The 23,219-nt window shown below is 40.7% G+C and overlaps 1 protein-coding gene across 2 annotated transcripts in view; it reads left to right on the top strand.

Annotated features, from left to right (window-relative positions):
- The window catches only part of slc25a21 (solute carrier family 25 member 21), a 295,483-nt gene that overhangs the window by 87,761 nt on the left and 184,503 nt on the right, over window positions 1-23,219 (top strand). The gene's annotated exons all lie outside the window — the stretch shown is intronic.

Raw genomic sequence — 23,219 nt, 5'->3', positions numbered from 1 at the left:
CCCCTTTTGTTGTGCAGGCTGACGCCTCCGATGTGGCAATTGGGGCTGTACTCATGCAACCAGTGGAATAACATCTTCATCCTTGTGCCTATTACTCCCGTCAACTAACAGCCCCAGAGAGAAATTACACTATTTGGGAGAAAGAACTTTTGGCCATAAAGGCAGCTTTTGAAAATTGGAGACATTGGTTGGAAGGGGCCAAATTTCCCATTGAAGTTCATACTGATCATCGAAATTTAGAGCACCTAAGGACCGCACGAAAGTTAAATCAAAGGCAGCAGCGCTGGGCTTTGTTCTTTGAACGTTTTGACTTCCAGATCCATTATGTGACCCCGGCTCAGGCCAAGCAAGCAGATGCTCTATCACGGAAACCAGAGTATGCTGCAGGACGCAGAGAGACCTCAGAATCTCGATTGCTGCAACCCGAAAACTTTGCCACGCTCACAGTGGGAAACACCAAATCCACTTCAATTGAACCAACTCCCTCTAACCCAGAATCCCTTTTCACTCAAGAAATTAGAGCCAGTCAACAGACAGATGCCTGGGCTCAAGAACAGATTCGCCAAGGACTACTTTTCCCATTCTCACTTAAGAATGGGCTACTATGCTACAGGAATCATGTTTACATTCCTCCAGGTCCCGGCAGAGAAAAAGCACTTCATCTGGGTCATGACAGCAAGCCAGCAGGACATTTTGGGCTATTTAAAACCATGCACTTGATCCTGCAAGATTTCTGGTGGCCCAAGATCCGCAAGGATGTGGAGAAATATGTCAATACCTGTCCTGTATGTCAGCGTTCCAAGACACGAAGGGAGAAGCCGTCAGGGCTACTGCATCCTCTTCCCACTCCTTCTCGCCCATGGGAGATAATTTCCGCGGATTTTATCACTGACTTACCACCCTCCCTTGGATTCACCACGATTCTAGTAGTGGTGGACCTTTTTACCAAGTTGGCCCATTTCATCCCCTGCGATGGCCTCCCCACGGCCAAAGAGACTGCAGATTTATTCCTTCAACATGTTTTCCGACTACATGGATTGCCCAAGAGTTTAGTCACTGACTGTGGATCTCAATTCACCTCTCGTTTCTGGAAAGCACTACAAAAACTATTGGGCATAGACTCTCGTTTATCTTCAGCTCACCATCCCCAAACAGATGGACAAACTGAGTGCACCAATGCCACTTTGGAACAATACCTTCGCTGTTATGTAAACTACCAACAGGACAATTGGGCTTCCCTATTACCTCTGTCAGAGTTTGCATACAACAATGGTGTCCAGGCTTCAACTAAAGAAACCCCGTTCTTTGCAAACTACGGTTTCCATCCACGTTTCTTTCCTCCTGTCATTGAAACCTCAGAAGTCCCCGCAGCGGAGGACTGGCTGCAGGAACTCACAGCGGTGCAAGAACTCTTACACCAGCAACTGGATCAAGCCAAGGAGGACTACAAACGCCACGCTGACGGCCATCGCCAGCCGGGCCCCGAGATCAAGGTAGGAGACCGGGTGTGATGACTCATGGGCCATGTAGTCCCGTTCCTGGTACTATTGAGGCAGATGAAGAGGAAAACTTGGGTTTCCCACCGTTTCAGCCAGAATTGGAGCCCTTGCACCTGCAAGATGTTTGCCCACAAGAAGTCAGCCAAACAAGCCTTGAGCAGAAATCTCCCCCATTTTCTCGCCGGGATTATTATAATCAAGATAGGGGCGCTCGAGAGGCGACTCGCCGGAGCGCCAGGATAGCTGCCAGACAATTAGCTGATTAAGTCTGCTTCCCTTGGGAAACTTTAAGGAGTCATGCATCTGGACACAGTATAGGTTTCGTTTCTTGTTCCCCAGAGAAAGTGTTCCTTGGCGGGAAAACAAGATCCTATATAGGTGTTTGCCCGCAAAGGAATCCTTGCGGAGTCAATTCGTCGGCTTGAGGAGTGAAATCGTGTGTAGACTTCGTACTCCAGTTCCCAGATCCCGGATCAAGTTTCCAGCCCAGCCTTGTACCATGGACTTCTATGGACTCAGTTTTTGATTCATGTTTGCCTTGTTTCAAGTTTGATCTTGCCAAGTTTCAAGTCTTGCCTTGCCTTGCGTTTTAAACCACGGACCTTGCTTCTCTGATTCAAGCCTTGTTTTCCAGTTTCCTTCGGATTTACCTTAAGCCTCAAAGACTATGGACAGTTCCCCACACTATTGCTTGTCAAATAGTGTGTGTTTCGGTGAAGTGGATTATAACTTTGGACTTTAATATCTCATATTGGACATTGTTTTCCTGGACTATATTTGACCTTTCCTGAAAGGTCTACTTCTGAACTATATTCTTCACTTGTTTTTATTGACTTTATATATTCCTTTAATAAAGATATTAGATAGATTCTGGCCTCTGCGCATGGTTATTGGTGCTCTGCAGCCTGGGTCCTGACACCGGGTCCTGTTGTCCACTCGCTTTTTGCCCTCCCACCGTCCCTGCCGGAAGTTAGATGCCCGTTTCATTGGTCCCTACCCAGTGGTGGCGCAACTTAACCCCGTGACTTTCAAACTCCAACTTCCGCGCTCCATGCGCATTCATCCTGTGTTCCACCGTTCCCTGCTCCTTCCGGCGGATGGTGTACGCCCCAACGCGAGCCGGCCGCCCCCCGCCCCTGTTCTAGTGGACGGAGAGGAGGAGTTCGAGGTTCAGGACATTTTGGATTCTCGCTTTCATCGCCGCCGCCTTCAGTATCTCATTGACTGGGTGGGTTTTGGCCCCGAAGAACGCTCCTGGGAAGACGCTTCCACAGTCCATGCCCCCGACTTAGTCCGCCGCTTCCATCAAGCCTACCCTACCAAGCCGCGGCCCCGCGACTCTCGGAGAGGGGCCCTGAATGAGGGGGGCCTTGGGAGAGGGGATAGTGTGATGACTCATGGGCCTTGTAGTCCTGTTCCTAGTACTATTGTGGCAGACAAAGAGGAAAACATGGGGTTTTCGCCGGTTCAGCAAGAGCCGGAGTCCCTTCACCTGCAGGATGTTGATGTTTGCCCTCAAGAATTCAGCCAAACAGGCCTTGGGCAGAACTCCTCTCAGTTTCCCAGGAAGGAATCTTATTCCAGAGAAAGGGGAGTCAGAGAAGCCCAACGGAGGAGTTTACGCATCGCTGCCAAACAAATGGCTGATTAGGCCTGCTTCCCTTGGGAAATTCTAAGGAGTCACACATCTGGACAGAGTTGGGTTTCGCTTCTCGTTCTCTAGGGAAAGAGTTCTGTTGGCGGGAAAACGAGACCCAATATAGGTGTTTGGCGCGAGGGATTCTTTGCGGAGTCAATTGATCACCTTCAGGAGAGAGATCGTGTGTGGACTTCGTAACCCCAGTTCCTTGTTTCCCGGATCAAGCTTCAAGCCTTGCCCTGCCTCGCGGTTTTACCACGGACCCTGCTTCATGCTTCATGTTTTGCCTTGTCTCCAGTTACGGACCTAGTCAAGAATCAAGTTTATTTCCAGCCTTGTTGTCAAGCTTCATTGGACTCTAAGACTCTGTTATTTCCCCACACTATTGCTCGGCAAAGTGTGTGTTTCGGTCAAGTGGATTAAAACTTTGGACTCTAATATCATTTATTGGACAATACATTTTTGGACTATATTTGACCTCATTTGAAAGGTCTGCTTCTGAACTATATTCTTCACTTGTTTTTATTGATTTTATATATTTCTTTAATAAAGATATTAGATAGAGACTGGCCTCTGTGTAAGGTTATTGGTGCCCAGTAGCCAGGGACCTGACATTGATTGCTTATGATCAGCCCAAATAAAAAAAAATGCTTGCATGCTGATGAAAATAAAACAGTGGGTAGAGATGTGGTAGTAAAAACAGATTTAGCTGTGATGTTGAGTAATAATTAATGCAGTGGTTCTATCCAGAATCCTGGACAGAATCCTGGCAGAAGCTCACCATTGGATTTTGGCCTTTATGTTTACTACTAAGTGTTAGACTACACACAATAGCTACCTATGATTTTATTTGATTGCAAACCATTTGCTAGTATAGTTAATTTGTCCCAATGATAAAATAAATGACTGTCTTAGATGTCAATATTTTGCCAGATGAAAAGGTGACAACCCTGTTAAGAAAGAAGTATGATCCAAGAAGCATGACTTGATGGGAAAAAATGCAGATTGGATTTTTAGAAATCTGTCTTTTATATTCTTTGTGGTCTGCCATTCTCTGTGCAAATGAAAGTTTTGCTTCTGAAATTGCAGCTGAGATTTTATTTTGAGGGCCCTTCCACACAGCCATATAACCCAGAATATCAAGTCAGATATTATAATCCACAATATCTGATGGTTATCTGAGTCCACGCGCCGTTACCTTCCCGCCGGAGAGGTACCTATTGATCTACTCACATTGGCATGTTTTCGAACTGCTAGGTTGGCAGAAGCTGGATCTAACAGCGGCCGCTCCTGCCGCTCCCGGGATTTGAACCAGGGACCTTTCGGTCTGCAAGTTCAGCAGCTCAGTCCTTTAACACACTTCGCCACATGACCTTGGAGGCTGGCTCTTTGGCTTAGAAATGGAGATGAGCACCAACCCCCAGAGTCAGACATTACTGGACTTAATGTCAGGGAAAACCTTTACCTTTACCTTATTTGAGTCCACACTGCCATATGACCCAGTTCAAAGCAGATAATGTGGGATTTTATACAGCTGTGTGGAAGGGGCCCAAGACGACCCAGGGCTGGTTAAGATATCAGTACATTACTTTTCTTTGAAGTTTGCAAAGACTTTCTTCCATAAGTTTAAGATCATTTGATCTCAGTATTTTTCTTATTAATGAAATGACATTTGACTTATATGCAGCAAAACATTGCTCATGTTTTTTTTCTCTTGTGGAAACTTCACTGGTGAAATTTTTTAAGTTTATTCATTTTTTAAAAATCATGAGTAAATAAGACTGTCATTCCCATCCAGTTTCTCTATCAGTGTCTTCTGTAATGAATTATGGAAGAGCTGTTGTCAGGAGTAATTTGCACAAAATATATAGGCCCAGCCAGAACGTAAAGAAGAGAAGGCTTACTCAGCAAAAGAGTTAGCTTTCTTGGGGGGAAAGGATAATTTAGTTTGAACATATAATCCCCAAGCAGAAAACAAAATGGAACATTCCTGTAATCTTTACACTTTTCCAGCAAACCTTAACTGAATTGGAATCACTTGTGGATTTGATTTGGGCTAATCTGACTGATGAATTTCTCTAGTTATTGAGTACTTTTTGCAACTGAGACACTAAACAGAAACTTTTTATTAGAGGCAATTTCTTTGTTAAGATTTTTTTAAATCCTAAAAATCCATCAGAACTAAAAGACATGGACTCCTCATATCCAGTTCCCAGTGTAGATCTTCCACAGCTGGATCCTACAACTATGTAAATACCTTAGCTAAGCCTGAAACCAACATAAAATGAAGCAACACAGTCCATCTCACCCAGAAACTCCTGGGTGGCTACCACACAATTCAGTACTCATAACAAATGGGATATTGGAAACTGCTTGATATGTAGGTAGGACTTTCTGAACTACTATCTTATTGCAGCCTCCTTTAGGCATGCTGTAACATTGCTAATTTTAGTGGGGCACTGGCCACTTTTCATAACCACTCAGGGAGTTCTTTTCAGGATTTTTATTAAACCAGGAACAGGAAAGATCTTATTCATCTCTGATGGCTCTCACCTTTCGAAAAATTGTGTTCATATCTTCAAGCAGCAAAAAGCAAAAGCTAGGGCCAATGCTACAGATGAGGGCCAGAGTGTAAAGTTCAATGTCCCCTCATGAATATATGTGTTATGTGAAGCTACGACACCTATACTATCAAAAAGCTGACAATTAATCAGTTTTTCTCTTGCACTTATTCTGCAGTTTCTCTAAGACCATTTCCTTCTGAAATTGATATATACAGACAGGAAACTATATACATTGATACTTAAAGTAGTTCTGAGTGAGAACTCAAATATCTTCATGCTGCATAATGAAAGGAAAAGACAACCAGTAAGTGGCTATACATAAGTATACACACTGGGGTTATGCCACTCGCTGGGGTGCCAGTCTTAGACCTAGACCTGGATAGGCCTAAATGGTTACATTCCTTTCCCTCCTCCTTCTCCTGCTTTCCCTTTGCTGCACTACTGGTGGTCTGCTGTACTATGTGCAGATGTTCTTCCCATGCTTTTTCATGCTTACTTTACTGGGGCTGTTTAGGAGACGAATGGAGGATCAACACGTGGGGGACCATCTGCTCCGATGGTGTTTCTAAGCAAACAGCAGATAGCACTGCTGTTGCCTTTGATCCCATATCACTGGTTTTGGCTTAAGTTTCAGGCTGCTGAGCAAAAGTGCACGTGAGCTTGTGCCTTCTGCCCTTTTCTTCACAGTAGCAGAACTTACAGATGTTTGCTCTGGGACCTTCTATTCCAGTCGGTTTCTCCTGTCACTCTCATGATTAGTGGATGATTTGGATGGTCTCCACCTCCCTCCTCAATCCTTCTTTTCCTTCTTCATTCTGAAGTTCCGTTAGAAATGGCTGCAGTCAGAGATCTGTTTCTGATTTTTTTCTCTCTCCCTTCTACCCCCTTTCCTTTCCTCCTTTTTTGGGGAGAGTGGGATTCACTATTTTTTGCTTTACTGGAGTATACTGAAATACATCCAGATCTCAAAGCAGTTGCAATTCTTATGACCATAGGAAAAATTGACCAAAATCAAGAAATTAAGTAGGAAAGCAAATTAACAGACTTTCACTGAAGCGTTTTTGGTATGATTTGGTCTGATTTGGCATTATATACTTGTACATTGACTTTTGCTGTACTTCTTTTATTAGATTTTTGGATTAGTTATTATAAGTTTTTATATAGTGATTGTTTTTATTTATTGTTTTTAATTTGATTTGTTGTTTGTCTGTTTTTGGCATTGAATGTTTGCCACTTTTGTTGGAAGCCACACTGAGTCCCCCCAGGGAGATAGGGCGGGTTACAAATAAAGTATTATTATTATTACTACATTTTCATTTTTTGAATAAAACACTCTGGAATTTACTCAAAATGTCAAATTTCTGTCAATTTTAGCTCATTTGCCCGAAGTATTACAATGTGTTCCACTTCTTGTTTTATGATGTCTAGCTTCCCCTGATTTGTGCTTCTCACATTCTGTGTTCATATCATATGTGTTGTGCAGTTTTAGACTTTCCTATTGTCTCTGACCACATCAATAGCTTAACAGTGTGAAGTCAGTTGTTTCATTAGCCATAGTATTACTTGTAGTTGTCCTCTGCTGTGCCCAAGTAGATCATCAAGTGCCTGCCAACCTGGGTGTTTCATCTTCTGGTGCTATCACTAATTTTATTTTGGATTCTCTAATCACAGGATTTTGAAGTTAGAAGACCCTTTTCTACTTCCCTTGTAAGCAATACTTCCCTAACCCGCAACCCAAATTACAGATCCTGCTTCATTACAGAAGACAAACATGGTAAAGTCTGGTTGATATTTGGCCTGGAAATACCAGATAGTGCAGACTATATTCAGAGGGGAGCAATGGCAAATTTCATATTAAGAAATCTTGCTAAGAAAATCCTATGATATGGTCACCATAAATCATTGTAGACTTGAAGGCACATAACACTAACAATTTCATGTTCATGTCGTGTGCCTTGAAGCTGTTTCCAACTTACGGCAATCCTAACATGATCATATGATGAGTTTTTCTTGGCAAGATTAGTTTAGGTTGGGTTTCCTACTATCTTCCTGTCAGGCTGGGAGAGTGTGACTTGCCCAAGGTCATCCAGAGGCTTCCATGGCTGAGTGAGTGGGGATTTGAACCCTAGGTTTTCAGAGTCCTAGTCCAGCACTCATACCACTATGTCATACCATCTCAAAACAAACTGCATTTTTAATATTTATTGTGATCTTCCAAATGTTGTTGAATCCAAACTCCCAAAAGCATAAGAGATGAAGGAAACAACAGGAATGATCGGAACATAGAATGAGTGTCAGGGATTATAGGAACAACAGTCCGCCATTATCTGTTGGGTTAATTTGCTTAGTCCTACTCCAGAGTTTGCAAACATCTATTATCTAAAATAACATTATTTAGTCATGTTAATGCATTAGTACATTCATACATTTCTCCTTTTTTCTGTCAGTGCTCACTGGACTAGTTTGGTTGCTCTTCTAAAGCTTCAAAAAGTTGTACATTTCCTTGGGAGTGAATTCCATTTAATTCAGCGGAATGTAGATTTTAATAAACACATATAAAGTCATTACACAGAAGAATCAAGTCCATTCCAGAGTTCTGTATCAGACCATAATCTTTTTGAAAGAATTCTGTCATATCTTTTGGAGTGCATTAATAAATAGAAAGTTTTGGTGTGCCTTTTTTCCCAACTGACAGTTGGAAATTACAATGCTGCTGTTCTATTTTCCAGATGTGGAAAACAGCTTGTCTTTCTCTTTCCTGTTTGTGAGGGGAGGTTAGCCTAACTGAATTTATTTCAGATGGCAGTGAAATTAGAGGCACACATAGCACTGGCAATGTTCATTTTTTCATTACCTCTCTAATTAATCAGGAGTGATGAAAAATCAGCACAGATTTTTAGTCTTCACCAGCATCTTAATCACATGAAATCCAGATGCACTGTTATTCCTTTTAAGTGTTTCAGCCTGAACTTATTATTAGGCTCATTTTGATTTGCACTTCCATCTAAATATTGTGTGAAAAGCTGTATTTTAGTGGAAATGCACCACCAAGCACTAGCATATCACTTTAGTTTGTATGAATGCAGAAACTTGTCTTTGAGGACAACTGATTTTCCATCAGATATTGCTGGATTCCAACTCCCATCAGCCTCAGCTTCCAGTTGTCAATGATGATAGACATTGTGGTCCAACAATATCTAGAGGGCTACCTCTGTAGATCTGTCTATTCTTGTGAGCATAAAAAACAGCTCTTGTAAGGTTACTTTTTTGGATTACAAATGTCATTACTAAAAGTTGGAGGCAATGCGCATGCAGATAGGGTATTTTGAGAGATGTAGTCCAAAAGAGTAACTCCAGGCTGCCCAAGAAGTTGAGTCAATGCTGGTTTGGAATGAGGTACAATATAAATCCTGCGTTTTCTCACATTTACCATTAATGCTGGAAGAGGTGATGAAACAGTGATTCATATTCTGCCATACTAACAGAAGAACCAAATTTCAGAGCAGCCCATCAAAACTTGACATAATTGAGATGTGCTGGATTGCAACCTTCATCAGCTCAGCAATGTGGATGGGATTCGTAGGTCACCATTTTGGAAAAGGTTGACTTAGATCAGTGTGTCTCTATATTCCCCTCAAGGGTGGCAATCTATCTCAACATTGCATGATTTCTGGTAAAGGCATGCAATTTCTCTAATGAATGTTATGCCCCTGGCAGCAAGATTATGAAGGGGGAAATCTTCTCTGCATATGCTCAGATGTATAGTTGACTGTTCACATGTGTGGGGTTGACTTTTGCAGATTTGATTATTCATATATTTGATTAAAATGTTCTTTCTAGAAATCTCTAGGTTCTCCAGTGCAATGCTGTGGTCAACTTCTTTGTTTTCCTACCTGCACTCCTAATCCCAGAAAATGTGGATATCTGACTGTACTGTTGTTGTTTACATGATGTGGACTCTCATCTTCTTCCTCCTGGCTTAACTAAATCCCTGGGGAGTGGGGCAGTTTCTTTCAGTACCCACTTAGTTTACTCTCACTGTTTGCATAGACCTCTTTCTCATTGGCAGAATGATTTTGCTAAGGAAATAGAATTGCTTTTTTAGGTCAGTCCTCCTATTGATACATGATTTTATGAGACTTTCCCTTAATTTTAGCACACATTGAATATATTAGTGATGTGTTTTTTGTCAACTTGCTGCTTTCCCAAGGCACTGTATCTACAGGGTTTTTCCACTTGCTTTTTACAGAAGGGCATATAAAACGGCATAGTTAGCCTCTTCTCTTTGAAAAATCTTGTGAAATCATCTGCTTAATGGCTAGTTTAGCATTGCCAGGTTTTCAGGGCAATTGACAAATTGTGCAGTTTTAATGCACTGGAATAATGGTGCTTATGGGGCATAAACCTACTGGTTGTAAATGCAGCTTTCATCTTCTGGTGGTGGTAGTTGTTTGTGCATTCAGTTTACTAATTTAATTTTGTTCTGGAAGAGAAAACAAATGAAAATGGAGTGAAATAGACCTGTATTTCCACTGGATTAGGGAAACTATTTATCTTCATATAGTCTAGTAATGAAGAAGCAGTAAAGCCACTGAGGGACCAGTAATTAGGTTAGGTAAAGGTTTCCCCCTGATATTAAGCCTAGTTCTTTCCGATTCTGGGAGTTGATGCTCATCTACTTTTCTAAGCCAAAGAGCCGCCGTTGTCCGTAGATGCCTCCAAGGTCATGTGGCTGGCATAAAACAAAATAGTGACATAGTAAAGTTATAATTTTTATAGATGTTTATTTGTTGAAAGTGTGCTCAAATCTATTTCACAAATCATATTAGATACCATACCAGATGTTCATAGTATTCATTTTTCATGTTTTAAATCTACCTGAGTGTGTGTGATTAATAAGTCACTAGTTTGGGATTTCACAGACAGTAGAATCAGAGATGACCTGAAACCAAACAGGGAATTGGGTCTCTGAGTTGAAGGCACAATATGGCAAAAATCAGAGAAAAATGAATGCTTTTTAAAAATAAAAATGAAGGTTAAAGCAACCCAGGCTAAAGATTCGGATGGAGTTGGCTCTTACATTGTTGCTATTTGCCTTCAAGTTGTTTCTAACTTATGACTGTTCAGATGTTTCAAATGATCCAATGGAAGGCAGCCAGATTGCTCACCGGAGCGGCGTACAGGGAGCATACAAATCCCCTGTTACGTCAGCTCCACTGGCTGCCAGTCTGCTACCGAGCACAATTCACATATGCTGGCCTTAGCCTATAAAGCCCTAAACGGTTCTGGCCCAGCTTACCTGTACAAACGTATCTCTCTCTATGAACCATCTTGGAGTTTAAGATCGTCTGGGGAGGCCCTGCTTTTGGTCCCGCCTCCTTTGCAGGCACAGTTGGGGATGAGGGACAGGGCCTTCTCAGTGGTGGCCCCTTGACTGTGGAATTCCCTCCCCAGGGATATTAGATCAGCCCCCTCCCTCCTGACCTTCTGTAAGAGTAAAACCGTGGCTTTGTGACCAAGCCTTTGGAGAATTTGTGTAATAGATAGATATGAAATGAAGTACAATGACTATGGGGATGGCCTGGATTACACTTGTGGGTTATGTGATTAATTGTGATTGTGTTGTTTTAAATATTTCTGATTGTTTTCATGTATTATATTATTCTATTTTAAATGTTCATTTTAATTGTACATTGTTTTAAAGCCATCAAATAGTTGCCTTTGTACAGTAGAGTCTCACTTATCCAACATAAACGGGCCAGCAGAACGTTGAATAAGCGAATATGTTGGATAATAAGGAGGCATTAAGGAAAAGCCTATTAAACATCAAATTAGGTTATGATTTTACAAATTAAGCACCAAAACATCATGTTATACTACAAATTTGACAGAAAAAGTAGTTCAATATGCAGTAATGCTATGTAGTAATTAATGTATTTATGAATTTAGCACCAAAATATCATGGTTATTGAAATTAAAATTGAAAACATTGACTACAAAAATGCATTGGATAATCCAGAACGTTGGATAAGCGAATGTTGGATAAGTGAGGCTCTACTGTATATACCTTCCTTGAGTCCCCTTCAGAGAAAGGCAGGGTAGAAAAGCCATAAATAATAATAATAATAATAATAATAATAATAACAACAACAACAACAACAACAACAACAACAACTTTATTTTTCTATCCTGCCTCCATCTCCCTGTAAGGACTCAGGGCGACTAAACACAGGGCAAAGCCCGAGAACAATAAAACAGATAAAACAGCTTATTCAAATAAGAAAACATAATAAAATCAGGCATAAATACAAATACAGTACAATGACAGTGAAAACCAATTTGGAACATAAAATGATGAGATAAAAAAGACCACCAATTTAGAGAAAGGAGTAACGTGGGAGGGCAATTAGAACTAAAGTGCAATGATGTATTATAAGCTGCCTTTGGGACAAAGGAGACAAAGTACGAGCATTCTCAACATTGGAGTGAGATAGGACGTCCAGTTAGATCTAGGAGAGGGTGGAAAAGTGCAAAATATGGTGCATTGATTTTGGGGATTTGGATCATTGGGACTAGGTTATTCAAAAATGCACCAGAAGAACCAAGTTTTTGATTCCTTTTAAAAAGATTTTAGGGTGGGTGCTTGCTTGACCTCCCTAGGAAGGGAGTTTCAGATCCGGGGGGCCACTACCGAGAAGGCCCGCTCCCTCGTTTCGACAAGCCGAGTTTGTGATGGGGGTGGAGCAAGAGAAGGGCCTCCCCAGTTGATCGAAAAGATCGCGCATGTTCATAGGGGAAAACACGGTCATGAAGGTAGGCGGGTCCCAAACTGTTTAGGGCTTTATAGGGAAGAACCTGCACCTTGAATTGGGACCAGAAAATAATTGGCAGCCAGTGGAGCTCCTTAAACAAGGGGGTTGACTGCTCCCTATCATGGGTTTCTTTAGGCAAGAATTTTTCAGAAGGGGATTGCTTTCCTCTGAGGCTGACAGAGTGTAATTTACCCAAGGACAGCAACTGGGTTTCCATGTGAAATTTGAACTCTGGTTTGCAGAGGCATAGACCAGCACTCAAACCACTACACTACACTATGTTGGATCTCTGGCTTATGCATACCAATGTTAGAAAATGCAAAATTAGCCATCGCTAGCATTCTAGAAAATGCGGAATTCCCACCCACCCCCCCTCCCAATGTTATGCCAGATGTCCAGCTAAAGCTTACAACCTCCACAGCTGCTTAACAGTTTGGTCTAAACATTCAGAAATGAAGATTTTCCTGCTCCAAGAGGTAAATTCCTGAAGAGCCAGTTGAAGTTACATGAAAACTGATCCAAAGAAAAAATCAGATGGCAAAATTAGTTCAAGGAGAAGTGGACCTGACAGAGAGGGAGTAAAATTAGGCAGTTATGCCTGAACCACTCAAATGGTAAATAAAAAGAAAGACAATGAAACTGAGTTGTGCAAGAAGACTCTATAACACAAAACTTAACCAATTATAAAAACTGAATTATTTTTCAAAATATCAGTTCAAAAAAGCAAATCAAAGCTCCAATGGCCCAGAACAATTACAATCAGCAAAAAGTAGAAAGAGAACAAAAAGAGAGTTCTCCCAGGATGAGGTTGCTTATGATCCACTGGCACCCTGGTTTCTTCCTCTCTTTATCTTTCTTATCACAAAAAGTTATGTATTGGTATTGATCAGGAGGGGGAAAATCATTATTCTCCTTTTCCTTTTACTACTCACAAATGATATCGTTTTTTCCTGGGACAAATTCTGTAATTCTATGTTCTCATGAGAGTACAATCAAAATTGGTGGCTCTCAATCTTTGGTCTTTCAAAAGTTTTAGACTTCCAGAATTCTTGAGAATTGAACACACTAGCTGGGACTATTGGGAGAGGAAACCTCAAACATCTGGAGAACCAAAGGTTGTGAAACACTGCTCTGGGCACAGAACCACTGAAACTATCCAGAGTATCCAGCTAGCATCTTCATAATGTTCCATTGTCTTCTAGCCTTGTCACTGCATCAGATTATGTGTGTTTGCATTCATTCCACAATCCAAAAAAATCAAAGTGGAGATCTACCATGTTTTCCCAAACTAAAGACTTCTTGCATTTAGTTCCATAATGCCAAAATATTTGCTATCAGTATCCAAGATGTCTAAAAGAGAATGCAACAGCATGAATGCACACAGTAAATAACAGATTTCGGAAAAGTTATATTTTTGCTAGACTTGGAAAAAGGGGGCTGATTGATCTGAGACTTTACCATTACTAATGCCATATGGTAGAAATAATACATAGAATAAATTCTTGTGTAGATCATCCCAGGGATTGTGAAAAGTTCCCATACTGGTGATGCCATGCAATCTTTTTCAATGACAGGGAGTATCCACACACAGTAAACTGCTATACTCCTTGATGCCACTGTGGGGAGCAATCAGTACATAGAAGTGTTTGGAATAGGTGGTGGTTGTGTTGAGGAGATATGCAAGTTGAGGTTATTAATTTTTTAAAAAGCAGAGGTACACAATTAGTCTTCCTTTCTGTGAGGACTTAATTTCAGCTTTTAAACTTATTTATGGCATTTCCCACTCTGAGTCCCCTCGGGTGAGAAGGGCGGGGTATAAATGGTGGAAATAAATAAATAAATAGGGTTTGTCAAAGGATATGCAGATCCGAACCCCAAGGGTATCCTTTTGTTTTAAAGACTTTTATAGAAAGAATGTATTCACCAAATGTAATTTTCCTCATCCCAGTGCCTTGATGATACACTTTATTTCCCCTTCTATTAAGATGTTAAATGGTAAAATATGTAAAAGCACCATCTGCTGTTCTAACAAACAATGTATTGTCGTATGCTTTTATGCCAAAGGTTAAAACGCTATGCCATGCACTTTGCCACCACATTCCATGAATAGTGGTAAATGTAGTGTGGCATCAGGTCTCTCGGCTGGTGCTACACGGAAAAGATAACATCACTGAAAGCTTAAAATGCTCTGATTGTTGTGGCGTCTTAGTTTTGTCAGGTGCTATGACTTGGTTCTGACACTGAGCTTGGGAGACAAAACAGTTGGAGACCTGGAGAATGGCACCAAGGGTCAGTGACATTTACTATGGGCAGCTGCTGCTTCAAAGACACTCTCTGTGCAGAAGCCTATTAAGAAGTAGTAGGTTACTTTCCTGAGTTTCCACAAGCATGATGGATGATGTTCTGAAGAGTGAAAGCGTTTCCTGTGCTGTAGAGGCTTCCCACTCTCAGATAGTGAACTGCAAGATATAGTTGAGCAAGATGAATTTCCAGATAATGAATAATACTATGCTGTTTAGCATTGCATTTTTTTTCAGATCATTTATGATATTCAGCCATTAGCATTTGTTCTTGAATATTAATTTAGTTCTTATATAATTTGGTTCTTAAAATTTAATTAATGCAGAAAGGTCAGCATACCAGGCATCAGTATCAGAGAATTCAGGTATAGCACTGATGTTTCCAGAGTTATGTGCCTGCTCTAATTATGTTGTGAGTTACAGTTTTAGAGTAAAACATGGATTCCCAAACTGTGGGTTACCTTTATTACTGCTTAGATGCAACAGTGTGTAAAATGAGGCCCTACAAGATAAATTCCATCAAGATGCACTTACTATAGGAAATCTCAGGATTCGGAATTAACAGAGAGGTCTGCTCTGGGTAGAGTTGCTTCCACCTCCACCCCCAAAAGCAGGAGCACAATTTGAGGATACATTTCAATTCTCCCTTCTCTAACTGATTCACCAGCTGTGCACCTTCCTAGAAAATAAAAGCACATCTCATTACCTAAGAATATAGGTAATATTCTTACCTATACACTGAAAGCAACAGATCCTGCCTGATTTTGGAAGCTACACAGGGTCAACTCCAGCTAGTACTGGGATAGGAGACCACCAACAAGTACCAGGTGCTATAAGTTATATTTCAGAGGAAGGGACTGACAAGACTGAGTATTTCTTGCTTAAGAAAACCCTATGAATAATTCATGAGTAGACAGGCAACTTGAAAGACACATATGTACACACAGAGATCTATTGCTATACACTTGCTAGACACCTTGGCATGCAGCACAAAGTGTCTAGCAAATGTATAGCAATAGATCAAAGTGTCTCATGGTCACACTCTAAACTTGAGTTCAAAGGTTCTACCCATTTCCCTCCACATAAACAGTTTGGTCACAATGTTATAAGTAAAGAACAGACAACCTGGAGTCCTCCAGTTGTTTTAGATGACAACTATCCCTGTGAACCGGACATGAAAACTATCATCCAAACATCTAGAGGACACCAGATCAACTAGCCCTACCACAGGTGAATTTGACCTTCATTGCACAGAAAGGATAGAAATTGGCTTACTGTTACTGTTCTCCCTTCCCAGTGTCATGGGCACAGGTAAAAAAAGTCTGCATTTGTTTGGTTTTGCTCTTAGGGTTCATACTGAATGCTACATAAGGTAAAGGTAAAGGTTTTCCTTGACGTTAAGTCCAGTCATGTCTGACTCTGGTGCTACATAACTGAATTTAAATCTTATGCATAAACCTCTACAGCTCTCATTGCACAATCAGTAGCAAATATGCAACAAGTCTCCTGTCTTCTCATCCTCTTGCCAAGTTCCCTGCCACAAGTGCACATTATATTGCTTTCTTCCACCCACATAAAGCAGGGTAATGTCCGGCCTCTGCATGAAGAAATACTAACTGTAAAAGTACAACACAAATGTTCCAAGAGAGATGTCCAAATAAGCAAATTTAATGCAATTTTTCCTATCTCTTTTGGGAATCAACATCAAAAATACTGTTTCCAGGTTTTTCTGGTCCTAAAACAGCTTGTGTTTTCTTTATTAGAGTCTTGCAATGTACTGAAGGTATTTTATGTACACGTAGATATATAAAGATGGAATCTTTTTTCTTAATATTATTAAGAATTAGTTTTATTATTGTTCCTGAGAACATTCCATGTTTAGCTGAAATTAGATGATGTGAAAGCATAGGCAAATCTGTATGAATCTTTGAGAAAACTACTTCCTATGGTAACATCTCCCAGAAGGTGAAAGTTGGGCAGATCTGGTCACAAATATCTACATTACCATCCAAACTGCTGTAATGCTTTCTACATGAGGCTGCCCTGGAAAAGTATTTGGATGCTGTAGTTAGTGCAAAGTGTGGCAACAACACTGTTGTCACACAACCAGGTTGGTGACCATGTAGTACACTTCTTACATGAATTGCACTGAATTCCAGTAGTTTCTAAGCTCAGTTCAAGATACTGGTTTTGATCTACAAAGCACTAAAGAGAACTGGGCCAGAAAAACTGCCTCCTTCTCTATGAACCTCCTTGAAATCAGAAATCATCTGTTTTGTCATCTTGACTTCTGCTGCCCTGCAGACTAGGACACGGAACAATGGCTTCAAACTACAGGAAAGGAGATTCCACCTGAATATCAGGAAGAACTTCCTCACAGCGAGGGCTGTTTGGCAGTGGAACTCTCTCCCCGGGGCCGTGGTGGAGGCTCCTTCTTTGGAGGCTTTTAAGCAGAGGCTGGATGGCCATCTGTCAGGGGTGCTTTGAATGCGATTTCCTGCTTCTTGGCAGGGGGTTGGACTGGATGGCCCATGAGGTCTCTTCCAACTCTACTATTCTATGATTCTATGATTCTATGACTTCCAGGAAGAGTTCAGGCTTGATTTACTCTAGAACCCAATTTTCTGTCTTTTTAGCAATCCACAATATTTGTAAAACTATTCTCCAGCACTATATTTTGAATGGGTTGATTTTCTTCCTATCATCTGTCTTCACTGTCCCACTTTCACAACCATACATAGAAACTCCCCCTCGATGGATTGTCACCTTGACGTGGTGAGGGATCTTGCATGTTCCAATGAACCTGAGGGCACAACCACAGGACTCACACACTCCCAGGAGTGGCCACAGGCGGAGCAGGCAGAGGATAACATGGTACATGTTATGGCTTTGTGATTGATATTTGATTGTTGTATCGGGCAAGGCCCCATGTGAGCCGCCCCAAGTCCCTTCGGGGAGATGGGGCGGGGTATAAAAATAAAGTTGTTGTTATTATTATTATTATTATTATTATTATTATTATTATTATTATTACATGTTACAATGGCTGTGAAGGCAGAAGAAGGCTGCAACAGACTGAGAAGCCACTCTTGTTGTGTTAATCACACCATTGCTGGAACCTCAATCTGTGAAGACTGTGTGTTGACCGGCTGTGCACCGACCTCCACACGTTAAAAAAATCACGCACAGGCATCTTCCAAGAAATGGAGGACCATCATCCTCGAACTGCGAGGGATCGCCTAACAACATAACACATAGAAACTGGAAATACAATGGCACGGACTATCCTAACTTTAGCATTTAATTATATATCTTTACACTTCAGAACCTCGTGTAATTCCTTCCTTCCAAGTCCTAGTCTACCTTCTGATTTTTTTTTACTGTATTCTCCATTCTGATTAATGACTGAATCAACAATGATCAACCAACTTTCACAATAAATGAATGGGCATTGATGATCATGAGCGGTGTAGTTTGGTGATTCCATGTCATTGAGCCATGGCAGTTAAAGTGGTGTCAAACTGCATTTCTGTGTTGGTGCACTCTTGCTTAGATCAGTTGGAGAGTTCCAGGGTAGAGCATACATGGCATATGCCCCTTTGGCCTTCAAAATAGCAAAGTCATGCTACAGCTGCCATGGCTTTCTCCAAAATCAGCTGCCAGAGGTGTTTGTTTTAGAGTGCTTAATGATAGGGCAGCCCATTCTAAAATGTAAAACCTTTCTAGTGATAACAAGGAATGTATGTTTCAGCTGGGATTTATTTGTGTCATTAATAGGCTATTTGTCTAACCGCATCTCCCTGCACACTGCAGTCAGCGGAGGAGGTCCTACTCTCTGTCCCACCCCCATCACAATGGCTTGTATTGATATTATAATTGATGTTAGGTACTTTTTAAATTCCAGTTGTTTCTGTGCAATTATGTTTTATTAGTGTAAGTATATTTTATTTAAATAATTGTATTAATCTCTATTTTTGTGATAATAGGTTTTTAAATGTTCCTTTTTTTACTTTTTGATTGTTATGTGTTTTAAGTAAGATCTTGAATGTTTGCCTGTTGTATATGTATGTAAACCGCCCTGAGTCCCTATGGGGAGAGAGGGCGGTCTATAAATAAAGTTTTATTATTATTATTATAGCACAGACACAAATAAACCCAAAATTCCAGTTGTGTGCACAGCCATTTTTAAAAAGAGCCCAGGGCAATTAAGCTTAATAATTCTTATAAATATGTCAAGGGAATCATTCGTTTTGTCTAGCTGCCATGTGCTGGGACATTATATGAGTAAATATTCCGCAAACACTCTCACATACACCCAGTTACTAAGAAATCAAATTGTAGTCATTAGGCTGTATCTCTTAGCAGCCAAAGAAAGACTGGTTTTCTTCCGGATTCTGTGAATCAAACAGCAGGGGTCCATTTTGTGAAGTGAACTCCACAGGAGTCACGCAGCTGTAGAGAAAGCAATCCATCTGGGCAGGGAAATGGAAAGGCTAGTCAAACCACAAAGCTTGCTTTCAAAACTGTTGTTTTCAGCTATTAATGTTCATGGATTATATTCATTATATAAAAAATGTTTTGTTCTCTTGCCTTTCTACAAAGTAATTTATCAACTACAGTGCCCAATATACTGGGGATCTGATTCCTGGACTTTATTACAGTTGCAGCGTCACCTTTGGTGACGATCCTTATCGCATGATGCCATGAGTATCTTGCTGCTGGTTTGCCTCCTTCCCATTATTATCCTGTCTCTTGCTATTGATGGGTGAAACCTGTCAATAGCTCCCAATGTTGCAAGGTTCCTATCACCTATCTTGATGCGATGGGACCTTTCCACGTCTGTGCTGGCATGCCGAGAGTGAAATGATGCCAAGGGGTGGGATTCCCTTCATCTCCTCTCCCCCTCCCCATTCCTGTTCCAAAGCTGCCCATTGTCTGTTTATTATATATTTTATAAAATGGCAAAGCTAGTCAAAACACAATTTTTATAAAATAAAAATTATAAAATAAAATTGGAATTGCAAAATTGCTCTAAAAAAATAAATAAATGAAACAGCAGTGGTAAAGGAGAGTCAGGTTATGAGAGTATTTGGAAGTATGGCCACAGGTCCACAAACTATCAAATTGACACAGTTGTGCAATTAAAGGAAGTGCAGCATTATAGATATCCCCCCCCCCCCCCAGTATGCATCCATTGTCAATGATAGTGAAACTTCAGTGGAACAACAGGTTTGTAAATTCATTAGTGTTCATGCTCTGAAAACACCAAGGATTATGTACTAAAATATGTTATATGTAAAGTATTAAAATGGTTACCCTATATAAGTCTACAAATTTTAGGCATAAAATCAATCCAAATAACCTGGGTCCATGGATCAAAGTTGGTACTGAACTCTTATTTTATAAGGCGATCACCCCCTTCTCTGAATAAAGCAGTGAAAGGTGAGAGCTTAGTCCATCCCAGAAGAACTTACTCTCTCTGCTGTAGCTCCACTTCTAGCCTTTTGGAATGCCTGCTGGGTACGTGTCGGTGATGCCGGGGGTGGCTGGCTCTCTAAGGGAGCATTGGTGTTTTCCCCTCTCTGGAATGACCCTAGACATATCCACGGGTCATGTAAAAATCCATAATTTTGGCTCCAAAACCTGCCCTCGACTTATACATGTGTGTATATATAGGACCTTTTGATCTACAATTCCCAGAATCCTTCAGTTAACAAGTTCTGTGTGTGGAGCTGTTTTTAAGACCAGAAGCCCAATCTTGCACCATAAATCCATGTTGCAAGGACCTAGGCTGGTACAGACTCTTGCTTTATTTCCTGACCCTTATAGGATACTTATAAAACATTTGCATAGCCATAGGACTGGCTATTGTTGCTTTCTCACTGCTAGCTGTGTGGGAGCAAAGGAACAAAGAATTCCCAATACCTCGCAGAGTGAACATTGAGACTAACTGTAGAATAGACATTCTTGTATTTTCTCTTGTCTCCTATTTGATAACGATGCAGTGTTGTCAGTTCATAGTTGTATGTAGTCTTAGTTTGGTCTCTTAGCTTGAACAATCATTCTGTGCACGTATTGAGAATTTCTGCCAGCATTTGAGTAAAGCTGGAAAAGATTTATGTGTGTCTGAACCAACAGAGAGAAGCGCATAAGTTCCCATAGTAATTCTTCTAACACACAGGCTCAGTATGAGCCTAATTCAATTTTGTGACTTTGGAAAACTTGCACAGCAACAGTATTAATGCTAACTTTCTTTAAGAAGGGTTTATTCTGACAGACAGATTGCCGAAATAAAAACTGGAAAACAGATTTTACAGGTGCAAAGAACATACATCTGTAACAACTAAAATACTCCCCTCTTAAAAGCTGACATCATGTTGGAAAGAATGTTTTATTTACATACAGTGCTTTCATTTACTGACTAGTATCAAAATGATCTTTCTCTCTTTCTCTCCCCCCTCCATCATTTTCTTTATTCTCCTGGCCATCAGCCAGTTGATTTCTATTACTGCAATATTATTTCCAAATGAAACAGTATTTCTTAAAATAAAGAGTAAAGCAGACGTTTTATTTTTTACAAAGAAAAATATAGATCAGACATTTTATAATAGATGTCGAATATTGCACAGGTGATAAAGATGATGGCGATGTGGATAGGATTGCATTTATGATCCACGTTCATGTCACATGTTTGAATGTATATAACTAGGCTGCTTTTTTTTTTACTTGTGTCAAAAAAAATCCTGGATGCCAGATGGAGTGGCAAACAGTGGGGAGGGGGAATGTCAGCTGGAGTGCACAGCTGGACCGATGTCATCACTCAGCACCAAATGCACAGCTGGCTGTAAATTGGGCATGAAGTGTTGGGGCTGGAAGAGGGAGAGATGAGGCTGAGGAGCAGGAGCAGTGGCCCTGCCAGCTCTTTGTTTTGTGCCAAATATATTCAGCTTTCTTGTCTTTTGCCATTGGGCAAACTGGAAAGCAGCACCAGCAAGAAGATAGTAAAAACCAGTTCTCTTTGGCAGTTTAAATAGTCTCACAGTAGATACGTGTTTCGAATTATGTCTTGTTATATCCTTAGAGCAGTGGTTCTCAACCTTTGGACCCCCAGGTGTTTTGGACTTCAGCTCCCCAATTCCTAACAGCTGGTAAGATGGCTGGGATTTCTGGGAGTTGAAGTCCAAAACACCTGGAGGCCCAAAGGTTGGGAACTACTGCCCTAGAGAAATGTCACAGTGATACTAGCCAGTCAGAAGTAGAATTGCAAAACAAATGAACAAGAAGTTGAAAGAGATCTCTGTTATTTTCCCCTGGGGACATCTTTATCTGTGACTCACATCAGATTCTGCACCCTTGATGGCTGGGATTCATCAATGCTTCTTGTCCTGTGTTTCTACTCTGTGTAATGTACCCTCTAAAATTTCACAGAACCTATGTGGCCAAATTACATCAGAGTGTGGTCAAGATAGAAAAGTGGGAACATCCAAGCTAGGAGAGGCTGGAGCAGTTTGCTTCTGCCTGAGTCTACTGGAAAGGGCAAGATCTGTACTCTGATAATTGAATGAGAACTACTTTTCACTTTGACTGCATTTTTCAACAGTGGGGATAAAAAGGAGAAAAGTGAGAAGAGGAAAATGAAACTGGGATATTTTTAAGCAGCTGAAAACAGGATGGATGTGAATCAATTGGGACTGCCCTACCACGTATTTGGAAGGTATTGTGTGAAGTGAAAACAGTTGATTTTTTTTGAAATGCATTCCTTCACCCCCTAACCATCACAGCCACTTTATGCTAAATCCATATATAATGTTTCTCTTTACCAGTCTCTCCTGGTTTCTCTAGAACAGACCTGGAAAAATGTAAATTTACTAGTCAACAAAAGTTGCTTGCACCATGGATAGCCATATAATACATGGATAAGAATCATTGAGGTGCAGTCTACAGAACCTTTTCAAAGTTAACACAATAGATTTGTTCTGAAGAATTGATAATAAACATGTGTACCAACATGAGAGAAATCTTACCTTCATTATAAGAACAGGAACGCTTTTGGGAGGTCCTTTCTTTATATCCCCAGCTTAAGTTAAAGTGACATTCATTCATCTCCACTTAAATCTATGGATGAATAGATCCATCAAGGTACAAGGTAATATATTTTATACAGGTTGCGTTTTTGTAACAAATTGAAGGAGGGAAATGATATACAGCTAGGTGCTTGACTCTTTATGGCACATACATTAAAAACATCATCAGGTGTGAGTTTGAGTTCTGGAAGACGTTGTGGGACTTCTTGGAAAACTCTATGTCATCATGCATTTTAGTGCAGGCCTGGTAAATCTATTCATCATGGAAATGAAGACCACCACTGTGTTTGCTGAGCAAAAAGCTAGCCTTTCTTTTTCTGG

This window comes from Anolis carolinensis, chromosome 1 (genome assembly GCF_035594765.1).
Source record: "Anolis carolinensis isolate JA03-04 chromosome 1, rAnoCar3.1.pri, whole genome shotgun sequence".
NCBI lineage: Eukaryota > Metazoa > Chordata > Lepidosauria > Squamata > Dactyloidae > Anolis > Anolis carolinensis.
Note: the sequence above shows the minus strand (reverse complement) of the source record. Positions and strands in the feature narration are given on the sequence as shown.